The 22,520-nt window shown below is 34.9% G+C and overlaps 1 non-coding gene across 1 annotated transcript; it reads left to right on the forward strand.

Moving 5' to 3' along the window:
- The first annotated feature begins 1,165 nt into the window (after positions 1-1,165).
- LOC130959737 (small nucleolar RNA R71) lies at positions 1,166-1,273 on the forward strand. Its single transcript, XR_009078804.1, has one exon. It is a non-coding gene; the product is annotated as a small nucleolar RNA R71 (small nucleolar RNA).
- Positions 1,274-22,520: the final 21,247 nt, after the last annotated feature.

Below are 22,520 nucleotides of genomic sequence, written 5' to 3' on the forward strand. Positions count from 1 at the left end.
ACACAGAGCCTTCTTGAAGGTCATGGTGCCTATGGTACAAGGTATGGAAAACTTCCCAGGGTCTTGTCTCTTTTGAGGTAGTTCTGCCTAGACAAGTCATCCAGTTCTTTGGTGAGCAAAGGAGGTTCATCCTCCCAAGTCTCATTTCCAAATAACTTTTTAGCTTCATGATTGCTCCAAGGTATTTAGCAACTTGCTCTTCAGTGACATACTCATCCTCTTCAGAGGAAGAATACTCATCAGAGCTCATGAAAGGCAGAAGTAAGTCCAATGGAATCTCTATGGTCTCATTTTGAGTCCCAGATTCCCATGGTTCCTCATTGGGGAACTCATTGGAGGGTAGTGCACGCCCACTGAGGTCTTCCTCAGTGGCGTTCACTGCCTCTCCATCCTCTCTAAATTCGGCCATATTGATGGCTTTGCACTCTCCTTTTGGATTTTCTTCTGTGTTGCTTGGGAGAGTACTTGGAGGGAGTTCAGTAACTTTCTTGCTCAACTGTCCCACTTGTCCTTCCAAATTTCTAATGGAGGACCTTATTTCATTCATGAAACTTTAAGTGGTTTTAATTAGATCAGAGACCATGGTTGCTAAGTCAGAGGGGTTCTGCTTAGGATTCTCTGTCTGTTGCTGAGAAGATGATGGAAAAGGTTTGCCATTGTTAAACCTGTTTCTTCCACCATTATTATTGAAACCTTGTTGAGGTCTCTCTTGATTCTTCCATGAGAGATTTGGGTGATTTCTCCATGAAGAATTATAGGTGTTACCATAGGGTTCTCCTAGGTAATTCACCTCTTCCATTGAAGGGTTCTCAGGATCATAAGCTTCTTCCTCAGATGAAGCCTCCTTAGTACTGCTTGGTGCATTTTTCATTCCAGACAGACTTTGAGAAATCAAATTGACTTGTTGAGTCAATATTTTATTCTGAGCCAAAATGGCGTTCAGAGTGTCAATCTCAAGAACTCCTTTCTTCTGACTAGTCCCATTGTTCACAGGATTCCTTTCAGAAGTGTACATGAATTGGTTATTTGCAACCATTTCAATGAGCTCTTGAGCCTCTGTAGGCGTCTTCTTCAGATGAAGAGATCCTCCAGCAGAGCTATCCAAGGACATCTTGGATAGTTCAGAGAGACCATCATAGGAAATACCTATGATGCTCCATTCAGAAAGCATGTCAGACGGACATTTTCTGATTAATTGTTTGTATCTTTCCCAAGCTTCATAGAGGGATTCTCCATCCTTCTGTCTGAAAGTTTGGACTTCCACTCTAAGCTTGCTCCATCTTTGAGGTGGAAAGAACTTTGCCAAGAAGGCATTGACTAGCTTTTCCCATGAGTCTAGACTTTCTTTAGGTTGTGAGTCCAACCAAGTCCTAGCTCTGTCTCTTACAGCAAAAGGGAATAGCATAAGCGTGTAGACCTCAGGGTCAACCCCATTAGTTTTGACTGTGTCACAGATTTGCAAGAACTCAGCTAAAAACTGATGAGGATCTTCCAATGGAAGTCCATGGAACTTGCAATTCTGTTGCATTAGAGAAACTAATTGAGGCTTAAGCTCAAAGTTGTTTGCTCCAATGGCAGGGATAGAGATGCTTCTCCCATAGAAGTCGGGAGTAGGTGCAGTAAAGTCACCCAGCACCTTCCTTGCATTGTTGGCATTGTTGTTGTTTTCGGCTGCCATGTCTTCTTCTTTGAAGAATTCGGTTAGGTCCTCTACAGAGAGTTGTGCCTTAGCTTCTCTTAGCTTTCGCTTCAAGGTCCTTTCAGGTTCAGGGTCAGCTTCAACAAGAATGCCTTTGTCTTTGTTCCTGCTCATATGAAAGAGAAGGGAACAAGAAAATATGGAATCCTCTATGTCACAGTATAGAGATTCCTTGAGGTGTCAGAGGAAAAGAAAGGTAGAAGACAGAAGTAGAAAATTCGAACTTATCAAAGAAGATGGAGTTCGAATTTTGCATTAAGGAATAGAGTTAGTTCATAAATAGAAGGATGTGAGAAGAAGGGAAGTAATTTTCGAAAATTAAGTAAAAAATTTTGAAAACATTTTGAAAAACACTTAATTGATTTTCGAAAATAAGAGTGGAAAAGAAATCAAGTGATTTTTGAAAAAGATTTTGAAATTAGAAATTAAAAAGATTTGATTGAAAACTTATTTTGAAAAAGATGTGATTAAAAAGATATGATTTGAAAACAATTTTAAAAGATATGATTTGAAAACAATTTTAAAAGATATGATTTGAAAACAATTCGAAAAGATATGATTTTAAAAATTAATGACTTGCCTAACAAGAAAAGATATGATTCAAACATAAAACCTTCCTCAATAGAAAAGGCAAAAAATGTTCAATCAAATCATTAATTGTTAGTAAGTATCTTTGAAAAAGGAAAGAAATTGATTTTGAAAACATTTGATTGAAAAGATATGATTTGAAAAAGATTTGATTTTGAAAAACTTTAAAAACTTAAAAAATTGATTTTGAAAACAAAATCTTCCCCCTTTGCCATCCTGGCGTTAAACGCCCAGAATGGTGCACATTCTGGCGTTTAACGCCCAAACTACTACCCTTCTGGGCGTTAAACGCCCAACCAGGCACCCTGGCTGGCGTTTAAACGCCAGTCTGTCTTCTTCACTGGGCATTTTTGAATGCCCAGCTTTTTCTGTGTGATTCCTCTGCAGTATGTTCTGAATCTTCAATTCTCTGTATTATTGACTTGAAAAGACACAAATAAAAAATATTTTTGGATTTTTAATAATGAGGAATAATCAAAATGCAACTAAAATCAAATAACAATGCATGCAAGACACCAAACTTAGCAGTTTGTATATATGGGAAACAACAAAACACTCAAGTCAATAGGATTCAAAGATCCAAACAAGAAAATCATCAAGAACAACTTGAAGATTAATGAAGACACATTTATGAATGTAGTAAGAACAGAAATATGCAATTGACACTAAACTTAAGATGAGACACTAGACTCAAACAAGAAACATAAAATATTTTTGGTTTTTTAAGATTTTCTAATTTTTTTGTGATTTTTTTCGAAAATTAGGTGAAAAGGAAAATAAAGGTATCAAAATTCTTAATGAGAATTCCAGGAATCATGCAATGTTAGTCTAAAGCTTTAGTCTAAAGGAATTAGACATAGCTAGCTAAGCTTCAGCAGGACATTGCATTCAAGAGCTAAATTGATGATGATCAATCAGCTTTGGTGATGATAAGAACATCACCTTGAAACACTAGAATTCATTCTTAAGAACTCTGAAAAAAAAATACCTAATCTAAGCAACAAGATGAACCGTCAGTTGTCCATACACAAGAACAATCCCCGGCAACGGCGCCAAAAACTTGGTGCACGAAATTGTGATCACTACAACTTCGCACAACTAACCAGCAAGTGCACTGGGTCGTCCAAGTAATAAACCTTACGCGAGTAAGGGTCGATCCCACGGAGATTGGTGGTATGAAGCAAGCTATGGTCATCTTGTAAATCTCAGTCAGGCAGACTCAAATGTATAATGGTGATGAACGAAAATAACATAAAAGATAAGGATAGGGATACTTATGTACATCATTGGTGTAAGAGCTTCAGACAAGTGTATGAAGATGCCTTCCCTTCCGTCTCTCTGCTTTCCTACTGTCTTCATCCAATCCTTCTTACTCCTTTCCATGGCAAGCTCGTGTAGGGTTTCACTGTTGTCAGCAGCTACCTCCCATCCGCGCAGTGAAAGCTAATGCACGCACTCTGTCACAGTGCTGCCAATCACCGGTTTGGTTCCCTCCCCTACCGGAATAGAATCACTCTTTTGCGTCTGTCACTAACGCCCAGTAGGTTACAGGTTTGAAGCACGTCACAGTCATTCAATCATTGAATCCTACTCAGAATACCACAGACAAGGTTAGACCTTCCGGATTCTCTTGAATACTGCCATCAGGTCCTGCCTATACCACGAAGACTCTGATCTCATGGAATGGTTGGCTCGTTTGTCAGGCGAGCACTCGGTTGTCAGGCGATCAACCATGCATCGTGCAATCAGGAATCCAAGAGACATTCACTAAGCCTCAGATGCTTGTAGAACAAGAATGGTTGTCAGTCACCTTGTTCATGGGTGAGAATGGTGATGGGCGTCAATCATCACCTTCATCATGTTGAAGAACAAGTGATATCTTGGATAAAGAACAAGCGGAATTGAATGGAAGAACAATAGTAATTGCATTAATACTCGAGGTACAGCAGAGCTCCACACCTTAATCTATGGTGTGTAGAAACTCCACCGTTGAAAATACATAAGAACAAAAGTGATCATTGGTTTCGGCCCCAGAGAGGGAACCAGAAGAACCAAGATGAAAATACAATAGTAAAAGGTCCTACTTATAGAAAACTAGTAGCCTAAGGTGTACAAAGATGAGTAAATGACATAAAAATCCACTTCCGGGCCCACTTGGTGTGTGCTTGGGCTGAGCAATGAAGAATTTTCGTGTAGAGACTCTTCTTGGAGTTAAACGCCAGCTTTTATTCCAGTTTGGGCGTTTAACTCCCAATTAGGTGCCAGTTCCGGCGTTTAACGCTGGAATTTCTTGAGGTGACTTTGAACGCCGGTTTGGGCCATCAAATCTTGGGCAAAGTATGGACTATTATATATTGCTGGAAAGCCCAGGATGTCTACTTTCCAACGCCGTTGAGAGCGCGCCAATTGGGCTTCTGTAGCTCCAGAAAATCCACTTCGAGTGTAGGGAGGTCAGAATTCAACAGCATCTGCAGTCCTTTTGAGTCTCTGGATCAGATTTTTGCTCAGATCCCTCAATTTCAGCCAGAAAATACCTGAAATCACAGAAAAACACACAAACTCATAGTAAAGTCCAGAAAAGTGAATTTTAACTAAAAAATAATAAAAATATACTAAAAACTCAATTCAAACTACTAAAAACATACTAAAAACAATGCCAAAAAGCATACAAATTATCCGCTCATCATCTGCCAACTGTTTTGTCATCAGGAGTTATTGCTGATTAAGCTCAACAATTTGTTCTTGAGGATTAGGATCAATAGCTACTGCCATAGCTTCTTCTTTTGTAGAGGGCTCACTGCTAGAGTACAAATATTGATTTCTGGCAACAGTATCTATGAGTTCTTGAGCCTCTTCAATTGTCTTCCTCATATGTATAGATCCAACAGCTGAGTGGTCTAGAGACATCTGAGCTTTTTCTGTAAGCCCATAGTAGAAGATGTCTAACTGTACCCACTCTGAAAACATTTTAGAGGGGCATTTACTTAGCATACCTCTATACCTCTCCCAGGTATTATAAAGGGATTCATTATCCTCTTGTTTAAAGCCTTGGATGTCCAGCCTTAGCTGTGTCATCCTTTTTGGAGGGTAAAATTAATTCAGGAATTTGTCTGATAACTGTCTCCATATTTTTATGCTTGCTGTGGGTTGGTTATTCAACCACCTCTTAGCTTGATCTTTTACAGCAAATGGAAACAGTAATAATCTGTAAACATCCTGATCCACCTCTTTATCACGTACTGTGTCAGCAATTTGTAAGAACTGTGCCAGAAACTCAGTAGGCTCTTCCTGTGGAAGACCGGAATACTGGCAATTTTGCTACACCATGATAATGAGTTGAGGGTTCAGCTCAAAGCTGCTTGCTTTAATGGGAGGTATACAAATGCTACTCCCATATGCAGTTGTAATGGGGTTAGCATATGACCCAAGAGTCCTTCTGGACTGCTCAATTCCACTTAGCTCCATGATGGAGAAAGGGAAATGATATGGATTCACAAGTAAAGTATAAAATATATATATTTTTTTATTTTTTTTAACCGAAAATAATAAAATAAAACAAATGGAAAATAAAACCAAATTTCGAAAACTAAAAGAAAATAAGATCAAAGCAAATTGAAAACTAAATCAATTAATTAACTAAAAAGATTTTGGGATTAGCAATTGAAAAGATATGATTGAAAATTATTTTGAAAAAGATTTGATTTTTTGAAATAAGGAAAGAGAAAAACAACAAAATGACACCAAACTTAAAATTTTTAGAAAACCAAGCACAAATTTTCGAAAATTTTAAAGGAAAACACAAAGAAGACACCAAACTTAGAATTTTTAAAGATCAAGAAAGGACTAAGAACATGCAAATTCGAAAATTAGAAGAAAACAAAGGCATGCAATTGACACCAAACTTAAAATATGAAACTAAACTCAAATAAAAGACTCTAAACCAACAAAAATAAAACAGTCCTAATCTAAGCAACAAGATAAACCGTCAATTGTCCAAACTCGAACAATCCCCGGCAACGGCGCCAAAAACTTGGTGCACGAAATTGCAATCACACTTTTGCAATTCCGCACAACTAACCAGCAAGTGCACTGGGTCGTCCAAGTAATACCTTACGTGAGTAAGGGTCGATCCAATGGAGATTGTCGGCTTGAAGCAACCTATAATTATCTTGTAACTCTTAGTCAGGATATCAATAATTCTCAGGTTTAATTATGATGAATAAAAGAACATGAAATAAATACTTATTTTGCAGTAATGGAGAACAGGCTGAGGTCTTCGAGATGCTCTATCTTCTGAATCTCTGCTTTCCTACTGTCTTCTTCTTCAAGCATGCAAGGCTCCTTCCATGGCAAGCTGTATGTAGGGTTTCACCGTTGTCAATGGCTACCTCCCATCCTCTCAGTGAAAATGTTCAACGCGCTCTGTCACAGCATGGCTATTCATCTGTCGCTTCTCAATCAGGTCGGAATATAATCCAGTGATTCTTTTGCGTCTGTCACTAACGCCCAGCCTTCAGGAGTTTGAAGCTCGTCACAGTCATTCAATTCTTGAATCCTACTCAGAATACCACAGACAAGGTTTAGACCTTCCGGATTCTCTTGAATGCCGCCATCAATTCTAGCTTATACCACGAAGATTCTGATTAAAGAATCCAAGAGATATCTACTCAATCTAAGGTATAACGAAGGTGGTTGTCAGGCACACGTTCATAGGTGAGAATGATGATGAGTGTCATGGATCATCACATTCATTAGGTTTAGGAACAAGTGATATCTTAGAATAGAAGCAAGCATGATTGAATGAAAAACAGTAGTAATTGCATTAATCCATCAAGACACAGCAGAGCTCCTCACCCCCAACCATGGGGTTTAGAGACTCTTGCCATAGAAGATACAGTAAGAAACGTGTAAAGTGTCATGAGGTAGAGATACAATATCAAAAGGTCCTATTAATAGTGAACTAGTAACCTAGGATATACAGGAATGAGTAAATAACGTAAAAATCCACTTCCGAGTCCACTTGGTGTGTGCTTGGGCTGAGCATTGAAGCTTTCATGTGTAGAGACTTTTTCTGGAGTTAAACGCCAACTTTTATGCCAGTTTGGGCGTTTAACTCCAATTTTTGTGCCAGTTCCGGCGTTAAACGCCGGAAATTCTGAAGCTGATTTGCAACGCCAGTTTGGGCCATCAAATCTCGGGCAAAGTATGAACTATTATACATTGCTGGAAAGCCCAGGATGTCTACTTTCCAACGCAATTAAGAGTGCGCCAATTGGGCTTCTGTAGCTACAGGAAATCCACTTCGAGTGCAGGGAGGTCAGAATCCAACAGCATCTGCAGTCCTTTTCAACCTCTGAATCAGATTTTTGCTCAGGTCCCTCAATTTCAGCCAGAAAATACCTGAAATCACAGAAAAACACACAAACTCATAGTAAAGCCCAGAAAAGTGAATTTTAACTAAAAACTAATAAAAATGTAATAAAAATTAACTAAAATATACTATAAACATACTAAAAATAATGCCAAAAAGCGTATAAATTATCCGCTCATCACCTACCTTCCATCAACCATTTTTAGCCAACTTTGAGCTTATTTTAATCCCCTTTGTTCTCAATATTAGCACATTACAAGCCTTAAAGCGAAAAATAATAATTGTCCTTTATTTGGATCTTTGATTAGCTTAGGCTAGTGAGTGTTGTATTTTTGTTGAAAATATTGGGAATTAGGTACATACTCATGTGTTAATAAAATGTAAAACCATATGCATTGATTCTCTTGTATCTATTTTAGTTTGAAAAAGAAAAAAAATGAAGAAAAAATGAATGAGAAAAACAAAAAGAGGAAAAAATACATCGAAAAGAAAAAAAATAGAAAAAGAAAGAAAAAGAAAAGAAATAAAAAGGGAACAAAATGCCCCAAGGTAAAGTTCAATAAAGTCAATGCATATGAGTTGTGATCAAGAAAAGAATGCATGAGTGTGTGAGAAAGTGAAGAATGGGTAGTTAGGTTCGCTTTGAATTTGTATAGGTTGTCATATAGACTAGGTGGGAAGTTTAAGTTAATCAAAGATTCAAATCTCGAGCTCACTTGACCATATGCATCCTACCTTGACCCTAGCCCCATTACAACCTAAGAAAAGACCTCATGATATATGTATGCATGCATTGAATAATTGTTAATTGTTAGATGAAAAACAAATCTTGGAAAGCATGATTAGAGGAGAATTGAGTGATCAACCCTATACACTTAAGCGACTAGAGTGGATACACATCCGGTGAGGGTTTGATGCTCAATTACATGTTTTCACCATGATCATCCCTTCTCTTTCAAGTTTGTTTAATCTTTAGTAACTCAATTCAATTGTGGTTTGGCTTGGTTGTTAATACCCTTAGCCCTTATGCTTATATTGGTTTTCTTGGAAATTGATTTATTTTGACCAAGTACTTGCATCCTTTTAAGCACTTGCATTTAGATAATTGCATGAAAGTAGATTGCATATAGTTTAGTTGCATTGAATAAATGTCGATACCCTTCATCCTTTTTCTTGGTTAAGCATGAGGACATGCTTGGTTTAAGTGTGGGGAGATTTGATGCACCACTATTTTGTGGTATATTTTGTGCTTAATTTAGGTGGATTTTATCCACTTTTCCCACATTTATTCAAGAAAATAGCATGGTTTCATAATTTTCTCCTAAATTGTGCTTAAGTGTAAAAACATGCCTTTTAGGCCCTTAAATTGTTCATTTTGATTCACCTTTGATTCCACTAGATGCCTTAATGTGTTTGTTAGTGATTTCAGGATGAAAAGGCTAGGAATGGATCAAAGGAGTGAAGAGAAGAGCATACAAAGTGGAGAAATTATGGAAAACTAAGGATTTGGGATGCACTCATTGACGCGCACGCGCAGCAGATGCACACGCGTGAATTTGAAGTACGCGTACGCACGGATAGAAACTATGCCAAGCGACGTGTATGCGTCAGTGCTCGCACGTGACCCACTTAAAGTGAATCCGTTGAGGGCAATTTCTGGGCTTCCCAGGACCAAATCCAACTCACTTCTGAAGCTATTAAACCCAAGGATTGAAGGAGAATTAGGGGAGTTAGGGGACCAAGTAGTGATAGTTTAGTTTTGATCATGTTTTAGTTAGTTTCTAGAGAGAGAAGCTCTCCCTTCTCTCTAGAATTAGGATTAGGATTAGGTTTAATTCTTCTCTCGATCTAGGTTTTAATTCTTGTTCTCATCTACTCTTCCTTATCAATTTTTTGTTGCTACATCTTGTTCTTTTATTCTTTTGTTGTGATCTCCCTTATTTTTTATATTTTGTTATTGATACACTCTTGTTCCTTTATTTTCTTTTAATGCAATTTGAGGTAATTCATGTTAATTGTGCCTCTTTTGATTGTTGTTGTTAATTCTTTGCAATTAGTAGTTGTTAGATTTCATTCTTGTTGTCATTTTACTTTGCTTTTCTTTTATGCCTTCCAAGTGTTTGACAAAATACTTAGAAGGAAGCTAGAGTAGAATCTTCTCCTCTTGGCTTAGGTTCAGTAATTGGTGACTCTTGAGTTATAAAAGCCTCTTGTTGATTGATAATTAGAAGTTGCTAATTGATTTAAATTCCACTAAAGCTAGTCTTTCCTTAGGAGTTGACTAGGACTTGAGGAATCAAATTTATTATTTCCACTTGACTTTCCTTCATAGTTAGAGGTTGACTAAGTGGAGCAATGGACAATCCTTGTCACAATTGAGGATGATAATGAGGATAGGACTTCTAATTCTCATTCCTTGCCAAGAGCTTTAGTTTATTTCTTGTGCCATTTACATTTCTTGTCATTTATCCAAAACCCCAAAATATACATCTCATAACCAATAACAAAAACACTTCCCTGCAATTCCTTTGAGAGACGGCCTGAGGTTTGAATACTTTGTTTATTATTTTTAGGGGTTTGTTACTTGTGACAAACAAATTTTTGCATGAAAGGATTATTTGTTAGTTTAGAAACTATACTTGCAACGAGAATTTATTTGTGAATTCTATACCATCAAAAACCCATTCATTAGAGATCCCCACCATGGAGATTGAGGTGGCTTAGTTCCTTTCACTTCCTATATTATTTTGCCATTACTATGTTTATTCTTATTTTCTGCTGTTTTGTCTTAGTTAGTGCATGGTCCTTTGTTATTTCAATTCCTAGGTTCTAGTTTATTTTGCTATTTTTATTCTGTTGTTTGTTCTTAGTTCTGAAAAGTGTCTCATGTATTGCTCACTGAGTTTGAATTCAAAAGAAAAGGAAGAAAAAGAAGATGTATTGCATGAGAAGTAGAGTTTATAGCAAATAGTAGTCTTATTTACTTAAATGTGATGGTATTCTCTGTGATTCTGAATGCATGACATGAACTGCGCATGTTTGAATTTGAATCAAATGATGTTGATGTATAAGGAACCAGAATTTAGAGAACTATTATGAATTCTCTGAAATTAGTGGAGGCTTAATCCTTGAAGCAAAAGAAATAGCAAAAGAAAAATAAAATCAAGGTCCAAGGCTCTGAGCATCAATGATAAGGGAGGTCAAGTATGATTAAAAGCTCAAAGAGTTGTTTCCCTAGTCATATTCCTGTGGTGCAATTGTGTCAAATAATCCTTGAGACAGAGCACTAAGAGTCAAGATCAAGTGTAGTTAGTAGAGTATGCCAAAGGCTTTGAGCACCACTATCTGGGAGTCACTGAAAGAAAAACCAGAACTTAAAGAGAGTTTCTCAGTTAAGTGCTTTTGGTGTTTTTGTGTCAAGTGAAGCTTGAGACAAAACATTTAAAGTCACGACTAGGCTCAAGATGCAAAGCACCAAGGAAAAGAGAATTAAAAGAAATTTGTTGTGTTCAAGGATTAAACTGAAGTATAAAAGATTAGAGAATTCATAATATTATCCAGATTCTAATTCTGAATGACAGTGACATTCTTATTCAAAGGAGAGTGGGATGCCAAAACTATTCAGGATTGCAGTTCAAGAAGAGACATGAGCTTAATTGAACTCTCACTCTCGTGCAAGTTCACATCCTAAGCCTATGTTAGTTTTGGTTTCTTGAGGACAAGCAACAATTCAAGTTTGGTGTTGTGATGCCTTAGCATCTTTCCTATCTTTTTCTAGTGAATTTGCATTCAATTTGTTGAGTTATTCAAGAATTAAGTATCTTTTAGCCACCATGGATGCTACTTTGAGTCGTGTGCAATTCTATTTATTTCAGGTAGCATTCAGATGGATTTGATGGAGTTTCTATAGAAAAAGAGAAGGAAGCAAATGATGCTGTCAACCCTGACCTCTCTGCATTCTAACCTGAATAACTCGAGCTACAAAGGTTCAATTGACGTGATTTTAGTGGCATTGGAAAGCTAACTTTCATAGCTTTTCAACGGTGTATAATAGTTTATACTTCTTCTCCATTAACTCTACAAGGGTGGCGCCTAACTTGAGGTTTCTCAAGTTAGACACCAAGATCAATTAAACCCATGAAACAAGGCAGCCAAAGTGGCGCCTAACTTGAGAAATCTCAAGTTAGGCACCAAACACAACAACAATGCACAAGATGGTGATGCCCCCTCCAAGTTAGGCGTGCTTCTCTCCAAGTTAGGCACAGCAACAACACGCATCAACTTCAAACTGTGCTGCCTCCTCCACGCCTAACTTGAGATTTCTCAAGTTAGGCGCCACTTCTAAGGAAGGCCATGGTCCCCACATCCCGAGTTTATGATGGCAACGAAGATCTCTCTTAATTCTAATTAAACTTTATTTTATTTAAAAATAGGAAAAGATATTATTTAGTTTTAGGAAATATAATTTACATTAATTAGGATTAAATATAAAAGGGAAAAGAATCAGCCCTTCGGGCTCTTCTTTCTTCTCTTCTACCTCATTCTGCAATTTACAGTTTTTCTAAATCCTAGTTTTCTCTTTGAACCATGAGCAACTAAACCTCCACTATTAAGGTTAGGAGCTCTGTCTATTCTATGGATTGATACTATTACTTTTCTATTTTAATTCATGTATTGATTTCAATTTTAAGAATTGTTTTCGTTCTTTATCTTATGAATTTGGGTGGAACGGAAGTATGACCCTTGTTCTAATTGAGTTCTTGTATAACTTGGAAAAGCTCTTTACTTGAAGAACAGCTTGAAAATAATTTCTCCTAAATTTCTAATTATCTGGACTTAACGGGATACGTGACATATAATCCTCTTATATTTAGGTAATTAGGGTTTCTGTGGCATATAAACTAGAAATGAACTTAACTCTCTAATTGGAATTAAGTGACCAAGGAATTGGTGATTGATGAAGGTTAGAGGAGACTAAAAAGGTCTAAAAAATTAGGGTTTAGTCACATATAGTTTGCCATGAATTAAATCTTGCATGATTAAAATAGCTAGTAAGAAAAGTCAATCCGGAAGATAGATATCTCTGAAGCCTTAACTGTTTCTCCATATATGTTTCACAACTTGCTTACTGCTTATTTTCTGATTCTCTGAATTACTATTTGATGCATTTAAACTCTCAACACCATTCCCTGTTTGTCTAACTAAGTAAATCACTTAACCATTGTTGCTTAATCCATCAATCCTTGTGGGATCGACCCTCATTCACTTGAGGTACTACTTGGTACGACCCGGTGTACTTGCCGGTTAGTTTGTAGTTATAAATTCCGCACCAAGTTTTTCACAAAGATTGTGGTTCATCCTGCTTACTCCATATTGAGCTTTTAAACACCCGCCTGGGTAGTAGTCGCAGTAATGGTTATTCCACTGGCTGTGGGTTAAGAGGGTAGTAGCAAGGGGGTTATATCTCAATCCACTTGCTCTGCAATGGGTGTTTCAATCTATGGTTAACTACCAGGACATGTTGGGTTGGCTATATAACCGACAGATGATATCATCAGCCATAGGACAGGCATTCATCATATGCATTTATCTATTTTGTTTGAGTTTGCATTTCTTGGGATTGCCTAATTGATAATCTATGCTTACCTGCTATAATTGCTACCTGCCGTATCTGTATTCTACTTGTGTTTGCTTTGTCTATTTTGTTTGTCTGTGTAGTTCTACTGGTGTTTGGGAGGATTATCAAAGAAGGGGAAATAGTCGAGAGTTTTAGTTAGAGTTTGGATAAATTGAAGAACCTTAGAGAACCACCCTGTTTATGGTTTCCGTTTTAAATCTTTAAGTTTTATAATCTATTGTCGGAAGTTCTAGGATCGCCTTTGGCTTTTCCGAGACCTTATATGTTAGTTATGTGGGTACCGTTACCATGCTGAGAACTTCTGGTTCTCACCCCATATATATGTGTGATTTTCAGATGCAGGTCGAGACGTACCTCGTTGAAGCATTCTGGGAGCTTCTGTCAGTAAAGGATCCTAGTCCTTTAGGTTTATATTTTGGTTAAGTTGTACATATAGATACTATTATATCTCCAGTAAGTATATTTTATATTTTTGTCCCTCCTAGAGGTCGACTTGGAGAAACATGTTCTGTAAAATTCTGGGTCTTTTGGGAATGTGTGTGTGTGTGTGTGTGTGTATTTACTTTGGCCAGTTCTAGCTTTGCGAGTCGAGTCAGAAGCCTTGCTATATGTATCTTTGGAATTCTTCTCTCATATTTATCGCTTACGCAAGTGATGCGATTTTCTATTCAACACCTTGCTTAACTCTTCTTCACAAGCTTCTAGTTAAAATTCCTTTCAACTATTATACATATATATATTATTACTTTTAGAGGTCGTAATTTCTTGCCACCTCAACTTTATGACTGAAGCATAAGACTCTGTGTGGTAGGGCATTATAGGTTATAAATGATTTGTTGTAAAAAGATTTTTGCATGAGTCAAAATAGGAAAACACAAGTATTACTTTTTCTAAGAGTTAAATATCTCCGAAGCCTTTAACATCTTATTCCCTGATTTCTCCTTCAAAGTTTCTAAGTTTTCTCTCATTCATAATCAACAATCTTCTTCACTTTTCTTTGCTTCTACTTTAAGATCAACAATTCTCTTGCCAAGGTTTGATTGATCTAATTAGAGATTCAATTAAATATTGCTTGATTCAATTTGTTAACTCTCGTGAGAACGATATCCACTCACCGTGGTATTACTTGGAGCGATTTGGTGCACTTACCAATAATCGAGCATATCAATTTTGTCTCATTAATACACCAAAGTTTGTAACTTACATCTTTTAAACCTCTAAATTTTTTAAAATAATTATTCCATAACATTGCAACATTCACATATTAATAATTTAAATTCTAATAATAATAATTAAGTCAGTTAGACACCAAAATGCATATTTAAAGTCTCACAAGAACATAATACATTTTTTATGCGGGCTCAACGGGCTAGATCTGGGTGAATCAAGTCTTGGCCTGAACTCAAATTAATAAATTAGTAGGACTATTTATTGAAACTTTGGTTCTAATTGGATCACAATAAAACTTGACCAAATTAACCCCAAAGTGACTAGACCCAAGCTGGGTCTTCAGACCAGATCGAGTCATAAGCACCCCTACTTTTAGATGGCTGAAGAAGTTGCAGAGAGAGATTATTATGCTTTTAGTAGTATTGAAGGCTTACTACGCGAGTATCATAGTTTATTTTTATACACTTTATTAGAATAATTTTAATTTTTAACATATTGATAATACGTTGTATATTTTGTTAGATGATATTGATTTTAATATTCATCAATGTGATCAAGTGGTAATACACTTTATGCTACATCTTTTGATTCTTATATGTTTAAGATTATTGTAATGGAAATGAAGGTGAAAATTATATTAATGAAGCAAATCTATAGCAAATTTTTTTCTAGATTTTGATGAGTGATGACAAATCTTAATGTTAAACTTTGATATTTGGATAAATTTTTCTTATTTAAATCTTGTATTATACTCTTGTTGTAAGAACCGGTAGTCAAATTTCCATTTAAAATATAATAAAATAATAAATTTATTTACCTGGAATAGGTTCAAAATTTAGAAGTCTTAATTTAAAATTTTAGAGGTTAGATTTGTATTCAGTGAATTTTTTCGAGTGAAAAAATATAATTTTCTGCGAAAAATTGCAGAAAAAAATGCGTACCGGAAATTAGCTGGCAGTACTAGCTTACGTAGGTCTGGTACTGCGTGAGTAACAAAAATTATAAAAAAACTTAGAAAAATAATTAAAGTTGAAAATCGGGCACTAATTCTAAAGGTTTGGCCCAAAATTGGGCCAAACGGGCCAAAAATACTAACGGGTTGGACTGGGCCAAGTTGGGTCTAAGCCCAACATATATATAGCCAATTAATGAACCATCCAGCCTCATTCTCACCCTCAAACATAAGAGTGCAGCTACCGAGTGAAAAGAGAGAAGAACACCATTAACACTATTCATAATTCTCTTTAATCGATCATAACTTGAGATACAGTGCTCTAATTCACGTGTTGTTTGTGGCTACGCAAAGCTCTCGCCGAGTCCATCTGTTCTAACTAGGTTTTGCTGGTAAGATTTTGAATTTCACACTCCATTCTTCTGTCCTAAGAATTTTGAAAATTTAGGTTTGGATTTTGATCAAATTTTGTGTTTTTGGTTGTTTAAGTGCCATCCAATAGTGGATTATTGTTGATTTGTGCCCTAAACACCATTGGAAAAGGTAAGAAAACTCTTTGCTCTTGTGAATTGGTAATTTGGTGAATCCTAGGTACTAATTGTGGTGATATTGGTATATATAGGTTGAATGTGGTGATTGGTGGAGTTGAGTGTGGCCATTGGATTTGAGTTTTGGTGGTTGGAACCTTGTGAAAGCTTGTTGAAATCAAATTTGGTGATTTTGTGTATATTAGGAATTGGCCAAGGTATGATTTTGGTTTTCTCTATGTAATATGTAATATTTTGTGAAACTTAGGCTAGTGGACCTTAGGATAAGTTTAAAATGTTATATGATGATTTTTTATGATTGTGATGATTTTGATGAATTATGATGGTGATTGTTGATGTTTGATGATGAATGTTAATGATGATAATGGGTTTTGATTTTTGTGGTTGATATTAATAATAATTTGGTAGTGATGGTGAGCTTTGATGATGATTGAATTGAGGAATAAGGATTGTTATGGATTTGAATTGTAGTGATAATGTTTTATGATGATTATATTGATAAGATATTAAGGAAATTTGTAAGGATTGGATGATTTAATAGCTATATGATTGAAAAATGGTTGGAGAGTGTTTATTATGGATAGTTGGACTGTTTTGAGTGTGTTTTGAATTAGTTTGGTTTTGAAGTTTAGAAACTAGAGAACTTTGTTGAATTTTGTAAAATTCTATTTTTGACAAACTTCGGAGAGGCATAACTTGGCTTTCGGACCTTTCTTTTTGATAAAATTTAGTTTAAATAAAAGTTGGGTCTGAGAGCTTTGAGACCTTTGTAGAACAGACGGAAAATATTTTAAAATAAAAAAGTTATGCTCGTAAAGTTCGGTGCAAAAATCTAAAATTCTGCACCTTTCAAAATTTTCTAAGTCTGTCATGGCATGAGTACGCAGACATGTGCACGTGACGCAAGCATTGGCCACTACCAAGTGCTCTCGCGTATGCAGGCACTAGTATGCGTAGGCGAGAACATAATTTTAAGGCATGCGTACGCGAGTTTTTATCACACAACGCGAGGATTTCCTTCTATTTGGGACTCTCGCATACGCGAGGGAGATGTCGCATACGCGACCACACATTTTTACACCCATGCGTAGGTGTGACAGGGACATACGAACGCGTGACCCATGTTTTGCTGAAAACTTATTTTTCTTCACTTTTAAGGGTTTTCTAGCTTTCTAAACTTCTTTAACTTCTAGTTAAGACTCTTGACTAGTAATTAGATTCTAAGACTAGTAAACATGAGTTAGTAATTTAAATTGGTGATTTTATGTTATGAGTTTAGAAGACAGAGACTTAGGTTTCTGAAGTACTGAGGATGAACTAGTTGGCTAATTTGACGGAGTACTATATTGATGATGAACTTATGAACTTAAGGAATTGAGGAGTTGTTTGGGACCTGGAAATAAATGAGTATGGTTATGAGATTGATGACTTGAGTATGAATAGACTTAGACTAAATGGACAATGATCACTGAGATATACTATATACTATACTGATATTGTTGAGTCGCTTTGAGCCTGGTAAGGATGGTGTTTCTAAACTTCTTTAACTTCTAGTTAAGACTCTTAACTAGTAATTAGATTCTAAGACTAGTAAACATGAGTTAGTAATTTAAATTGGTGATTTTCTATTATGAGTTTAGAAGACAGAGACTTAGCTTTCTGAAGTACTGAGGATGAATTAGTTGGCTAATTTGACGGAGTACTATATTGACGATGAACTTATCAACTTAAGGAATTGAGGAGTTGTTTGGGACTTGAAAATAAATGAGTATGGTTATGAGATTGATGACTTGAGTATGAATAGACTTGGACTGAATGGACAATGATCACTGAGATATACTATATACTATAGTGACATTGTTGAGTCGCTATGAGCCTGGTAAGGATGGTGGTTAATCCCACTTGTCGAGGTCGTGGCGCCGGCTTAAGAACGGTGGTTAATCTTGCTTACATTGAGATGTGGGGTCTATGACAGAGTATCCCACTCTCATCCTTTTAAGTCACAAGAGTGAGTCAGGCACTATATCCTGGGAGAGTGAGCCGGGCACTATATCCTGGGAGAGTGAGCCGGGCACTATATCCCTAAAGGTACCCATTTATATTTGTGATCGAAAGGCGACATTCCCATGGGAATGTGTCGGGTTGGCAATTGAATCGACAATGTGATATAACAACCAATAAAATAGACATTCATCATGTGCATTTTCTATGTGGTTGCATGCTTTGTTTACCGGCCTATAATGCCTAAGTGTATAACATGCTTACTTGCTTTTTTATTTACTTGCTATATATGAATTTTACCTGTGTTTTACTTACTTGTATATACTTGTGTTTCATATTGGATTGAGGAGGCTCGGTAGGCGGTGGTGATGGGATCATATGGAGGTTAGGCTGGCGAAGGCTGTAGGACAGCGGTGTTACTGTTAGCTTAGAAATCCCCTAAGATAGATGACCTCTTTAAGGTTTTATTTAAAGTTATTTCTAAGTTTGAATCTTATGTTTGGTGTGAAGTTCTAGAATTTCCTTTGGTGTCCTGGAACCTTATATATATTGGGCACTGTTACCATACTGAGAACCTCCGGTTCTTATACCATATGTTGTTGTTGTTTTTCAGATGCAGGTCGTAACCTACCTCAGTGAGTTGCAGGGTGGTGACAGGGCAGAGGATCTCTTGTTATCTTATTTTGTACTTTGGTTATTTTGATGTAAATCTCTCACTTCTGTACCTTATACTTTGTTGCCTTAGAGGCTAAATTTTGAGAGACAGGTTGTATGCTGTTTTAACTTCTAAAAATTCTATTATGTCTATATTAAATAGTCGGCCTAAACTCCGCAGGTTATGGCTAGTATTCTTTTGGCTATTATACTTATATATATCTATATACCTTGTGATCTTGTATTTGTATCTTGTGTATCTTATCCTTTGTGCTTTTAGTTATCGTGTGAATGTTTTGCACTTTTGTTTCTCTATTTTTCACGTCTTTGAACTATAACTTTTCATCGGGATTCTTGTATTATTATTTCCTTATAAATATACTATTGTATGAGTTTTAGAAATGTCGTGACACTTTGTTATCCTTCGCTTTATGCCTAGAGATAAAGCTTAGGGTGATAGAGTGTTACACTTGTATTATACTCAGATGAAATTATAAAATTAGTTAACTCTTGTATTATACTCAGTTACTTAACTCTTTTATTTTTAATATTTACATTAGAATATCATTATAATTTTGTATGTTTATTTATAATTTTATATAGGATAAACCATTAAAAATACATCCGAATTATTTTATCATTGACAAAAATGTTCCAAAATTTTGTTATCGACAAAAAGGCTCTCAAATTATTTAAAAATATGACAAAATTGTACACCCATGAACTGAGATGTTCTACATTAACAACAGAGTGATGTGACAAACAGAGCTTCTTATGTGGCAAGTGAGTTACGTCATATTTTTTCATTAATGGAGAAGGTTTTAATCATGGCTGGACATTTTTTATATGTTTTTAAATTAGTTGAGAATATTTTTATCGATAATAAGATTTGGGAGCATTTTTATTAGCACAAAGATAATTAAGTGTGTTTTTCGTAGTTCATCCTTTTATATATTATTTATTACAATTCAGTTATTTTAGTTGAATCACAATTAAACTGATTAAACCATTAAATTAATGAAAATGTAGTTAAAATAAGTTTTACAAGACTGAGGGTTCCGGAAGCCAATTTATGACCCGTCGAAGTTGGTCAAAATTCAGTTTTTACCGAAAATCTTAAAACCTCAAACTTTTCAAAATCCTCAAAACAAACCAAACCACTCATAACAAAAATCAATCTCAACACTCACATGTACTACCAAATATTAGTCTCCTACTCATCAATCCTCCAGCTACCTAGATTGTAAATTTTCATATTCAACTCATCATCAACAAATTCAATACACATCCCATATATACACATTAATTCCATCATACTTATCATACATCACCTATATATATACATTTGATCCACATTACTCATCACACACATATATACATATAACTCATCAAATCCAACAATTCAAAATATTCAAGTCTATCATATGGCATATAGCCTAAGTTTTCATGCAATATTATATATTAACTACCAGAAACCGAAACCATACCTTGACCAATTTCTCCCCAAGCTACAAGACACCATAAATTCTCTTCTCCACAAGCCTCAAGGTCTCCAAATCAATTTAACCAACTTCCATCACCACAACTTTGTTCCACGTCTCCAAATTGACTTCAATTTCATATGAATTCAATCTAATTCCACACAACATCATACATAGTCATAATTTTAATACCTAAACTTCATAAAATCAAAGAATTCACAAGGGATATAAGTTTTTCACCTCACACATGGATGATTTGGGTGAAACCTAACAATTACCCGCTACTATAGTATACCTAAATCATCAAAAATATCAAATCCATCAACATCCAATATCCAAAATCACGAAATTGTAAGAGGAGAAGAACTGGGTAAGAAATTCAAATTTTTTACCACTTTATTCATATGAATTTGAAGAGATCGGCAAGACAGTCGCATGGCAGCAAATGGTGTGGCGATTGGAGCTCCGATTGAAAGTTATGGGCAATAGAAAATTGAATTGAAAATGGAGGTTAGGGTTCTATGGCTCCCTTCTCCTCTTCAACATGACTTGCTGAAATGAAAGAAAATATTGGCTTTGTTTGGGTTTTATATCTTGGGCTTTTGGCCTAAACAGGTCCGGTTCAATCGATTCGACCCGTTAGCCCAATTTAGGGCTAAAATTTTTAAAATTAGTATTTAAATTCGTATTTTAAACATTTTTTTACTTCTTCAAATTAAAAGATTTAAATTTCTAATTTTTTAGCTCATAATTAATTTATTTATTAATTAACTAGAGTTTTACATTTTGAACCATTTTTTTCTAGGATAATTATTTTCATATATATAGGTTTCTCATGATAGGGATATTCTTCTTATAAGGATTTTGTATTAAAAAGATCGAATGGTTGTAGTAATCCATATCTATTAACTATAGATAATTCATACAAACTTTTAGCCGATGATGATAATTTTTCGCTCTTAATAACCTGTGACATAGTCAAAGGTGTCATAGATAATTGTTTAATTAGTACTAGAGTCATTAATTGGTTAAGTGGCTTACTAAACTTTTCATTGCTTACTTGCTTCTTACTCATTTCTACATTGCAAAAATTCTCTTCAACTTTAATATGTTCAATAGTAAAATCAAAACTTGATGGCTTACTATTTGGCAAATATTTGTCTTCAAATTAGATTTTTAATATCATTTTCAAAATACTAGGGGTAGCTTTGCAATAAGTTCTAATTAAATAAGTTTTACTAAACAAATTTTTTTGAAATATTGAAACACATAGAACAGTAGCTAAATTTTCTTTCTTAACCGTTACATAATTCTTTTGAGTTAAATTCCATATTCTGAAATGATATATGGCTACTACTTATTCTTTTAATCAGTTTAGGAAAATTTGTTTAAGAACTCTTCCATATCTTAGTTTTGAGGCATTTGTTTCAACTATCAATTTTGTCGTTTGGTACGGTATACTTAAGCAAGAAATTTTTTTTACTATATTTTTAACTTTACAAACTATTATAGACATTTATCCAATGATGTGGTTGTATTCTTAATCTTCTGTATAAAGGTTCATACGAAATTCTTATACTCGAGAGAAATTTTACTATATAATTAAGACATCCTAAAAATCTTTGTAATATTATTTTATTTTATCTGTAATCTCATCTGAAAACTTATTTGCAAATTTGACAGATCTATTAATGGGGTAATAATTTTTTTATAGATCTCATATCCTAAGAATTTAACCTTTGTTATAAATATTTTTATTTTCTTTTTTTGATAAAATAAGTCTATTTTTTTTTTATAATATTAATAAATTTTTTTGGATGCTAAATATGTTGGTTAATTTCTTTAGAGTATATTAATACTAATACATTATCTAAATAAATTATAGTAAAATCTGCATATGAGTAAAAATAATGTCCATAATTTTCTAAAATTTACTTGGTGTATTTTTTTAACCCTTGAGACATTACATTCTATTTATAATGTCTAAAAAGTATTATAAAAGTAGTGTTATATCTATCTTTTTTTTTTTACTGAAATTTGATCATATCTAAATTTTAAATCAAATTTTAAAAAAAATAGCATTACTTAATCTTTTAATTAAGTCATTTTTATTGGACAAGAGATACTTTTTTCATTTTAAAATTTTTTTTATTAATTTGTAATTAATTACTAACTTAGGACCCTTCTCTATTTCTGAAACTTTCATCACATAAAATCCCATGCAGCTCTAAGAAAATTTGGAAGATCTAATTAATTATTTATCTAGATATTCTTGGATTTTCTTTTACAACATTCTTAAAATTTTTTACTCATCTAAATAGGTTATGTGTTGGTAGAAATATCTTTTTCATTAAAATTAACTTCATATGATAGAGATACATAATGTAAATTTTTGAAATGGAAAGCTTTAGGATTTAG

The sequence above is a fragment of the Arachis stenosperma genome, chromosome 10 (assembly GCF_014773155.1).
Source record: "Arachis stenosperma cultivar V10309 chromosome 10, arast.V10309.gnm1.PFL2, whole genome shotgun sequence".
NCBI classification, from domain to species: domain Eukaryota; kingdom Viridiplantae; phylum Streptophyta; class Magnoliopsida; order Fabales; family Fabaceae; genus Arachis; species Arachis stenosperma.